General features: G+C 42.3%; 1 long non-coding RNA gene across 1 annotated transcript in view; it reads right to left on the reverse strand.

The window, feature by feature from the left end:
* The window catches only part of LOC127530117 (uncharacterized), a 57,898-nt gene that overhangs the window by 35,244 nt on the left and 11,488 nt on the right, over positions 1-11,166 (reverse strand). The gene's annotated exons all lie outside the window — the stretch shown is intronic.

The raw sequence follows: 11,166 nt of genomic DNA on the forward strand, positions 1-11,166 counted from the left end.
GTAAGGACAGGAATTGGAGGTTAGTACGTTTGAAAGAGACAGTACTGCTGTGATAAATTATTTAATTGAAGGTTGCGCATGGCGCAGCAAGCCTCTTGTGTGAGACATGAACAAGCACTGCGCCACCGTGTTCCCATGTTTAATAACATGCTTTCATTCCTATCATCATGAAAAAGATATCACGTATACATCTCAGTATTTTAATTATTCAGAGAGCTGTAATATCACAAATGTAATGGATTATGTGTCCTGTCGGAGAAAGAGAAAGCCCGTTTAAAAAGCAGGTAGTGATTCACACACACACAGCACATAGAAGATCAAATACAGAACAAAGCATTTAATGTGCCACTTTAGTTACAATGGGATTTGAGAAACTAGTAAATTAAACGATTTTAAGATGAAGTTTATGATGTTCTACTTTAATGGCAAAATAAACTACGTGATTAAAGTGGAAATTTCGAGATTAAAGTTGACATTTCGTGCTTTTTTCCCCCACTGTGTGCCTTTTTTTTTGTCTGTACCCTAATAAGCTTTCATATGACACTCAGACGGTGGGCTACGAGTTGCCTTTTCACGGCGACTTTGATATGTGATTTCTTTTTTATTTCGGGCACTGTGCGACTTTGTGAAGTTGAGCCTTCGAGTTTCTCCGACACTCTGTCACTCAATCAGCTTCCTTTTGTTGATTATACCACTGTTTAAACCAACAAATAGTACGTTTTTCCTTTGCCTCCACTTGGTATTTGCTGCAATTCTTATATTTTCCCCTGTGCTTTTCCCATTGTCTTTTCACAGAAGGCTATTTATATTGATTTGCATATTCAAAGAGGCGTAATTCTGAGAGGAGTTGGGGCGGGACAGAAGGCGCGTGCACGTGCGTTTCTTTTCACGCAAATCGGGATTTATGTAGTAGAAGAACGTGAAAGTATGCGTGCGCACAGATTCCTGCATCTGGATTTTTCTGTGCGTACGCACAATCCCGCTTTTGTGCTTACGCCATGTTATAGTGTGAGTTCTACGCACGGCGTTATACATGAGGCCCCACTGGAGTGTAGGCTGGTGACCCCAATTCCCACTCCACGGGGTGTCACACAAACTGACCAATCAGATTGCTCTGAGCAAGAGGACACGCAGACCTCAGCGTTTTATTTAATAGCAGATATCGTAGGGCACTGTTTATTTAGGCCACATTAAGACTCCATGGTGCCCCTGGACTTCAGCACTTCTGTTGCGCCCCCCCACATACAAATGCTATACACAATACAGCAAAAGCAATTTAATAAGCTGTCCCAAAGCCAGAGAGCTGGGAGCTTCCAAACGCAGGCCTGTAGAAGGGAGAAGTCACGAGAATCCGTCATCAGTCGTCCCTGCCTCATGAGTCACAGTCGTGCTGTTCTTTCCACCATTTTGAAAATGGGAAGAGCACAGGATACATTTACTTTCTTTCTAATTCTTATCTTTGGCTTTTTAAATTTTTCCTTGAAGCAACTTTTCATTTTTAAACAAAAATGGAAAAAAAGAAAGGCACATCCATTATAATTCCATAATAAAGCAGGGTCATAAAATGTGAACAAAATGCATAACAAGAAATGGAGACATTAAATAGAAAGGAGTTATAATTCCTACAGTATTCAATAAAAAGATAAAAAGTACAATACCTTCTGGTTATCTCTACCACATCAGGATGACCTCTTTTATGGTGTTGGTCGGTCGTCGTGTTCCACAGTGCAGTGAAGCACAGGGTGTTGTGTTATAAATTTAAACAAACTTCAGAACAAGAAAGAGAAAAGCAGGCAAAGGCCTTAATGACTTCTTCTAAAACAAGAACATCTTGCTGAATAAGCACTCGCTTGTTTGCTCTGCAGCTGGTCCCCATAATGCGGGTTCTACAAAAATATGGAAAGGTTTCACGAGACTGGGGCTGAGCCCAATCATCATCATCATCATCCGACTCCTGCGTCTGTGACATCTTTTGCCACATAAGCACAGAGTAGCCACATGATGTGGGCGGATGAGAAAATGAAACTATCAAGGCCACAGTTAGGCCAGCTTGGTGTGACCCACAACTCCCACCCAAAAAAACACACTGCAACAAGAGGAGAACGACCCAAAAATGAATGTTTCAAAGTGAAAAGGCAAACTAAACACAGAGGTCCAAACATTCTGCCATTGTGTAAATTGTGTTTATCACCACAGCATGATGGCGTCACCGTCACTATCAGCACAAATGTAAGAACAAAATAAGCTCACCATGACAGATGATGGACGTGCAACGTTAGCTGGCAGGCTCTTAACTACCTGCTTGTACTTGTCTACCTGCATTTTCTTGTCTTCATATGCATAACAGTGCTATGTAGACATCATGGGATGTCACCAAGTCCTCTGGTGGTCAGATAGCGTTTAAGGAAAAGATGGTGCCTTGAGCCTGACGTTGCTGTAATGTCATCCTAAATATCTACCAGCTATGAAGGCCTCCATCGCCGTATTGAGCCAGAAGGGAATTCGCCCAGGGTATTAGTGTGTTTATAGTCCTAGTCATTTGTGACACGGGCCACTAACATTATAATAATGGGGACAACTGCAGGGTGGATGTAATAAGAATGCTGGGCAAATTCCACATGACGATGTCACAGAGGACTCTGCAGCAAAGAAGACAGGTTGGGAGGAGGCGCTGATAGCGAGCTGCCGCACCCACCACACGACATACACCTGGATTGGGACCTGAGAGCAGTGGGTGACACCTCAGCACCACACTGAACGGCGTGAGGTTTATTACAGTGGCTGGTGTGCCAATCTTGCCACTAACCCCTGGATTTTCCCTGCAGGTTGGAGGACCTTCTTGTAGGGCTGGATGCAGATTAACATCATACCCAAGATGGAGCAATTGCAGGTTAAGGGCCTTGCTCAGAGGCCCAACAGAGTAGAGGCACTTCTGGGATTTGAACCGGCGATCCCAAGCCTTGGAGCCACCACTCCAGGAAGCTAAAACTGTAAATTGAAAGGCTCAGAGTGGCGTGTCAAGTCTTTAAATGTCGTTAAATGTCAGTTGTGAAAACTCAGCCATTACGGTGTTATGTTCAAGTGATATAATGTACCAGTTCAGAAATAATTGTGTTCTTTAGTTTATTCTTACATTCCGAATTTTTAATTGTGTAAGTTCTCTCAAAGAACCTATTTAAGATTTTAAAAAATAATAATAATAATCTCTATTTGTGCACTTTGCAGATATTTAGTGTGCTGTTCCTACTTTGGACAGTTTGTGACTTTGTCTAGGACACTACATGGGCTTTAACAGGCTTTATCTTTTCCAGTTTCACACTCGCAGTTTCTAATCTGTCGCATTTCCAGACATTTTGTTTCTTTCTTTTTTTCAGCTTGTCCTCAACCTTTTTTGTCCGAGTTCTGCAGGTATTGTTGTCAACAATATAAACGGGCTGCACAACACGAAATCAGCACGTTTCCTTGAAAAGGACACCACATATGATGTTTACCTGGCAGTGACATCAACGCATTAAGTTTTGAAATCAAATCTTTAAACACCACTGAAAAAGAACCAAAAAAAGACAAAGTACAACAAAACCCTCCCCAGCCCTACCTGCTCCATTATTAGTTTAAAACACGCTTTACGATTTATTTGAACAACTTCATATCTCATTAAAACTGGTTCACATTTTAACATTAAATGCTCACTTGCGTGCGCTGTCCTCGGCGAATTCTTGCGGTACGTAGACTGACGAGTGGCGGCCTAACGGAGTCTGATAGCTCAGGGCAGGCGGGCAGGCAGGCAGTCCGTGAGTCCTGCCCACTTCGCTCGGCCATTCTGCACTTCCCAGTCTCCTCATCAATAAGCACTAAATGAGTACATAAATGATTACGGAACGTACCGACAAACTGATGATGGACTTCACTTTTTGCACTTAATATTCCAAAGTGGAAAACTAAGGCATCGTTCGTAGACTTCGATGGATTTTAAGCAATAAACGGTAAAAAAGAGCAGTTCGTGCGCTTTTAGTTTCTTTGCAGACATTTTCAGGTTTTAAAACTAAAAAATTGCCATGCGCGCAAAGCTGCGGAATGGGGACGCTGTGGTGTTGTTCTAAACCTGCAGCCCGCCTGACCTGGCCAAGTGGCCCGGACAGCCCCAGCGTGTAACGGACGTGTGACCCCACATTGGTCATTTCCTCCGCACGCTACGCCTTTCTGATAACGAGGACAGACAAACCACCTGTAGCTGTCACAAAAATGATTGACAGGCAAACTCGAGTGGACTGGTTAAGGCAGTCGCTCCACCCACCTTCCTAGTCCGCTGTACTTGCATCCCCATTGGCTTATGCGGCACGCGGAAGCTTCCTGTTTATGTCGCACCATGACAACGACTTGGCGGCACACGAAGTGTAGTTTGGATGCATACGCGTTTGAACATTCGCACTAAGTAAGTATTATTTTTATCGCTCGAAATAATTGTCCAGCTTCCTCCCACGTCCTAAATGTTTGTCCGCCCTGTAGGACTACTTAGGACCGGAAGGGGACTGGCGCTCAGTCCAAGGTTGGCTCCTAACTTTACTATCGGGATCGTTTCCGACTGTCCCGCTTTGGAATTACAAGGCTCAGAAAATGGATGTTCCAGGCCGGGCCGCCCAAAGCTTCTCCGTCAGTGTTTTAAGGTGCACATCGTTTAAACTGTAGGACTAGAGCGGATGTTTATTTAAATGCTCAAATGTCTCCAAATATTAATAGGGTGAACTGTTTCACGAGACTACAAGCAAACAAGACTTCAGCGAATTGTTACGAAAGCCCATCTTTAAAAATGACCTCCTTTCCGTTCAGTCTGAGTGATGACAAATCCAAGATTCGTTTTATTAAACCCACAGAACTCACGTTTAGCCCACTGATGCTGTCATCTCCACCAAGTTCACCCGCAGTGTGTGGGTGGCACAGCGCTCGGCTCAACTGCACCCCGACTGCGGCCCGCCCATGTAAAGTAAGAAGGTCGGCCGACTCAATCAAGTCGAAGCAACTTGAGGCACATCTGCTCAGGAAGACATTCTAGCGTATTCTGTCAGTTCATTGTTTCTGTCCAAGTATTAATAATGCTATGTAGTATCACAAATGATGCTTATTTTCTTCTAACATTTTTTATTCTAAATGAGAGTTTTACACGTAAAGTGTTTGTTCAGGTTTCATTTGGCATGTAATGTCTTGATACTGGTTTCTCTCCCGTTATTTACTGAGCTGTCTTTGGTCTTCTATTCCCGTTGTACCCATTTGAATATTTGTAAAGTGCTTTGACTATGGGCAGTGGAGATATTTAAATTAAATCTTATTTGCTATTATTATCATCTGAGCTTTAATAAGACCCAGTGACCCACCTGTGATCTGCAGCCAGTAAACATCATTTGGGAAGAAGAGACCCAACATTTGGGATAATTCAGTTGGCTCCTCCGTTTTACCACAGACTGAAATTAACCAGGGGAGGGCTGGATGGACGAACAGATAAGATACTTTACTGAGATCATAACAGTTTGTTAGACATGGCAGTGGCTGCTAAAGCAGATGGAAATAAAGAGAGATTCTGGTGAACACAGCTTAGGGATCTAAAGAGAAGACCCAGTGGAAAATGTGTTTTGGGGAGCAAATACAAATTTTGGTTATGGGATTGAGTAGCAGGTGGCATGGTGGGTAGCCTTAGTGCCTCTTAGCTCCCAAACAGCAAATTCAGATTCGGTTGCTGTGATGTGTCTTAGTGCAGTCTGCATGGCTTTGCTGTGTCTTTGTGCTTGTCTTCTGACAGGTGAACTGATATGTCCAAGTTGGCCTGGTGTGGAGACATGCATGTGTTTGAATTGCAAGAACTAGTTTTCCATCCACGATGGGTTCCTGCCTTACACTGTAGCTATGAACTGCTAGGGGTAATCAAAAACTTCTGCGTCCGAGCTATTAAGAAAAACACCAGTGAACCATTTTTTCTTTTTAACATAATGTCTGTGACCACCAGCAGTGCCAATAATTAATGAGATAATTCAATAAGGATCCTACTGCACTAATACTATTTTTATGACGCTCATAAACCTCTTCTGTGCCACTTAAACATTCTGTCTTGCTTGCACAACCACTCTTCTGTAGCTGACCTGCCACTTTCATCTTTACCATAGCATAAGGGAGCTCTTCAGTTTTGGGCACAGGTGGTAGTCACACAGGTCCAGGTCTAGAGAACAGGGCTGGTATGGCATCTCTTCAAAAGCATGACTTTGTAGAGTGGCTTTTTGCAACCCATGCAGTGGAGGGAGGGGGCATTTCATGAAGCAGAAGAGCGATACTTGATAGTGTTTCTCACCACATGTGCCTTCCTGATTGCTGCAAATGCTCCGGCATGATTGATTATGTGGGTCTCTTGAAGCATGTAATCAATATTGACTGCACTTTCACCATAGAAGAGTGTGCACATGATCATGCCAGACCTGGGGCCTCATGCATAACGCCATGCGTAGAACTCACACTGTAACATGGCGTAAGTACAAAAGCGGAAATGTGCTTACGCACAAAAAAATCCAGATGCATAAATCTGTGCGAACGTCAACTCCCACGTTCTTCCGCTACATAAATCCCGGTCAGCGTGAAAAGTAACACACGTGCACGCACCTGCTGTCCCGCCCCAACTCCTCCCAGAATTACGCCTCTGAATATGCAAATCAATATATATAGCCCTTAAGCTCAGCCTTCTGTAAAAAGACAATGGCAAAAGCATGGGGGGAAATAGAAGAATTTTAACGAATACCAAGTGGAGGCAAAGAAAAACATACTATTTTTTGGTTTAAACAGTAATATAAATCAACAAAAGGAGGTTGATCGAGTGACATAGCGTGTCGGAGAAACTCGAAAGCTCAAGTTCACAAACTCGCACAGTGCCAGAAATAAAAAAGAAGTTGTCAGATATCAAAGTCGCCATGAAAAGGTGAGTCTTAGCCCACCGTCTGAGTGTCATATGAAAGCTTATTAGGGTACAGAGGAAAAATAAAACAAAATAGGGACACAGTGGGGAAAAAAGCACGAAATGTCAACTTTAATCTCCAAATTTCCACTTTAATCACGTAGTTTATTTTGTCATTAAAGTAGAACATCATAAACCTCATCATAAAATCGTTTAATTTACTAGTTTCTCAAATCACATCGTAACTAAAGTAGCACGTTAAATGCTTTGTTTTGTATTTGATCTTCTAAATGCTCCATGTGTGTGAATCACTACGTGCTTCCGGGCTTTCTCTTACTCCGAAAGCAAACAGAATTCATTACATTCGTGATATTACAGCTCTCTGAATAATTAAAATACTGAGATGTATACGTGATATCATTTTCATGATGATAGGAGTTAAAGCATGTTATTAAACCTGGGAACACGGTGGCGCAGTGATTGTTCATGTCTTACGCAAGATACTTGCTGTGCTGTGCGTAACGTTCGATGAAATACTTCATTGTAGCAGTACTGTCTCTTTCAAACGTACTAACCCCTGTTCTAATGTACTAATTCCTGTCCTTACTTTTCTTTCTCCAAATACCCAATCGCCACACAATCAGTTCTGTAATAGATGTTAAGTCATCTGTAAGCTTAGAACGCCGATTCTTCAAAACTTTTAAGGAACATTGAAATATCTTCGTAGTACGTGTTTAATTATTCTATCCATCTATCCTTCCAGTGTTGCGTCAGCACCAGCAAGAATACAGCGTGAGGCAGGAACAATCCGTGAATGGAGCACCAGCAGCTCGCTAGCGCTGCGGCACCGTGTAGTTAAAGTTTTATCTGTATAATATAATAAAAATATTTTGCTGCATTTCATCTTAAAAATGATGTCATCATCATATGTAAATAGACGCTTTATAAAGTGGCTCAGGTTGTGCAATATTATAACTATTGCAAGTTTACAGTGAGGTAATTGTACTTATAAGTACAAACAGTTCTACAAGGAGCACTTGATGGACTGATTGAGTGTGTTTAGAGTTCTTGGGATGAAACTGCTTTTGAACTGCGAGGTCCATACAGGAAAGGCTCTGAAGTGTTTGTCATATAAGAGCAGTTCAAATAGGCAGCATGGCTGAGGCAGCGTGTGCTTGATGCTGTATACCGATAATTCTCCTTCCAATAAGCTGCTGTAGATCTGTGATTCCACACTCAGATACAGTGATATAAATACAGTGATCCCTCGCTATATCGCGCTTCGTCTTTCGCGGCTTCACTCCATCGCGGATTTTAAATGTAAGCATATGTGAATATATATCGCGGATTTTTCACTGCTTCGCGGATGTCTGCGGTCTACAGTACGTGTGCTTCCTCAGTTGATTTGCCCATTTGAATTCAAACAAGGGATGCATTTGAATTCAAACAAGGGACGCTATTGGCGGATGGCTGAGAAGCTACCCAATCAGAGCACGCAGTTAAGTTCCTGTGTGCTGCTGATTGGCTCAGCAACGGAGTGCTGCATTAACCAGGAAGTCTCATCTCACTCATTCAGCATTAATGCACGTTACTGCTAATGCTTCAGGATTGCAGAAAAGGTAAACGTTTTGGATATGTTGAAGGAAGGAAACGGCTACACCGCTGTAGGACACAATTACAGCATCAATGAGTCCACGATTCTTTTTATTTAAAAAGGAGGAAAAGCATATAAGATCTACGGCCGCAGTGTCCTTTAATCAGGGCGCAAAACGAGTTGCAAGTGGACGTGATAAGGCAGTGGTCTGGATGAAATCTGCTTTAGGGATTTGGATTGAAGAGTGCTGGAAGAAGAACAACGGCAGTGCTAAACAGTCGCCTGAAGAGGCTCCTTTAGAAGAGCTGTAACGCTCTCCTTTGTTGTGCAGTAAAATTAAACTCATCGTTATCGGACAAATCGTCGTGTCATTGTTGGTGAGTAACCATAATTAATTATTTACGCACAGTACTTATTACATGTACATAGTTTAGTGTTGCTGTACACACATTTTACTGTATACAATTTTTCTTGCATTGTACGTATTTATTGCTGGTGGCCTGTCTGTCGTAATGGCTGTAACATATGTGATATCAGAGACGCTCGATATCTTTAAAATAATATTTAGGTTTTACTGTATGTAAACTGTGTTTACATACATAATTTCAACGAATCTTACCTAATATCTAAGAGAATACAAAGGGTTTATGCTGTATAACTGTGCGTGAAATGTTTATAATAGTGTGGGAGAGTTTGTAAGGGCTTAAAATATATAAAAATAACCATATAAACATATGGTTTCTACTTTGCGGATTTTCTTATTTCGCGGGTGGCTCTGGAACGCAACCCCCGCGATGGAGGAGGGATTACTGTACTCCGAGTGGTGCAGTGAGAATAGTATGGAAAAAGATGATCCGCTGTGGCAACACCTAACGGGAGCAGCTGAAAGAAGAAGAAGAAGGTGCAGTGAGAGTAACAACGCTAAAGCAGTTATGGTACTTGGAATGGTTTGACCATTCTGTGGACCATTATACTGATACAGGTTAATTACAATCAGATGCATTAAACTAATAAGCAATATGCAGTTATATTCAGTGTATTTATAAAGCCGAGTCAGGGATGTGGATCTAAAAAAGAAAGGATAACTACACAGGAACAAAAGCACTGCTTTGATGCTGGGTGCCGCCAGTCTGCAAAACCGAGCGGAGAACTTGCGTATGACAGGGTATGAGCTACCGTGGAAATGTGTGTGGCTTTACGCCAAGTTTAGATTTTATACATCGCGATTTGAACGTGGAAACATTCTTACGCAAAATTTTTGTGCGTACACACCGTTTATACATGAGGCCCCTTCAGTGGTCTTTTGGCATTAGAGAATCACAATACCTTCATTATTCAAAATCTTGTTTGAACTCTGGGTCATAGTGTTTATCCAAATCATAAAATTCGGTCTAATTCAATTAGTTCTTTTTGCAACACTGGATACAGCAATGCTTTATTTTCAAAGTCAACATTCAAGTCATCCAACATCTCAGAGACCCTGCTGTGTTCACCTGCTCAGGTGACCCTTAACTAATGACTGCAGTGAAATCGAACATGCTGTCAAAAATTTTTGCTCCTCCATTTTTTCTGTCATCAGTGTCAAAGGCCAGTTAGACCTTTGATTATTTTCAAGAGATGTCCTGCCATGACAAAACTTTGCAGGCCATGTCTTGAGCACGACATATGATGGGGAGTGGTGCTGGTATTGTTGACTAAGCTAGAATTAATCTTTATAGATGTATTGTTCTGTAGTATTAGAAATTTAAAAATTCCCCATTTACTTGATTTTATGTTTTGCCATCTGCATTGACTTCTGAAACAAACACTAATGGTAGAAACATGTCATGTACTTCTTATATTTTTGTACATTGGGGGCTAACGCTGATGACACTGCTATCGTGGGCTGCATCAGGAATGGGCTGGAGGAGGAGTATAGGGACCTAATCAATGACTTTGTTAAATGGTGCGACTCAAACCACCTACACCTGAACACCAGCAAAACCAAAGAGCTGGTGGTGGATTTTAGGAGGCCCAGACCCCTCATAGACCCAGTGATCATCAGAGGTGACTGTGTGCAGATGGTGCAGACCTATAAATATCTGGGAGTGCAGCTGGATGATAAATTAGACTGGACTGCCAATACTAATGCGCTGTGCAAGAAAGGACAGAGCCGGTTATACTACCTTAGAAGGCTGGCATCCTTCAACATCTGCAATAAGATGCTGCAGATGTTCTATCAAACAGTTGTGGCGAGCGCCCTCTTCTACGCGGTGGTGTGCTGGGGAGGCAGCATCAAGAGGAAAGACGCCTCACGTCTGGACAAACTGGTGTGGAAGGCAAGCTCTATTGTTGGCATGGAGCTGGACAGTTTAACATCTGTGGCAGAGCGAAGGGCGCTCAGCAGGCTCCTATCAATTATGGAGAATCCACTGCATCCACTTAATAGTATCATCTCCAGACAGAAGAGCAGCTTCAGCGACAGACTGCTGTCACTGTCCTGCTCCACTGACAGACTGAGGTGATCGTTCCTCCCCCAAACTATGCGACTGTTTAATTCCATCCGGGGGAGTAAACGTTAACATTTAACATTATACATAGTTATTGTCTGTTTTTCACCTGCATTATTATCATTCTTTAATATTATTTATTGTATCAGTATGCT

The sequence above is a fragment of the Erpetoichthys calabaricus genome, chromosome 13 (assembly GCF_900747795.2).
Source record: "Erpetoichthys calabaricus chromosome 13, fErpCal1.3, whole genome shotgun sequence".
Taxonomy (NCBI): domain Eukaryota; kingdom Metazoa; phylum Chordata; class Cladistia; order Polypteriformes; family Polypteridae; genus Erpetoichthys; species Erpetoichthys calabaricus.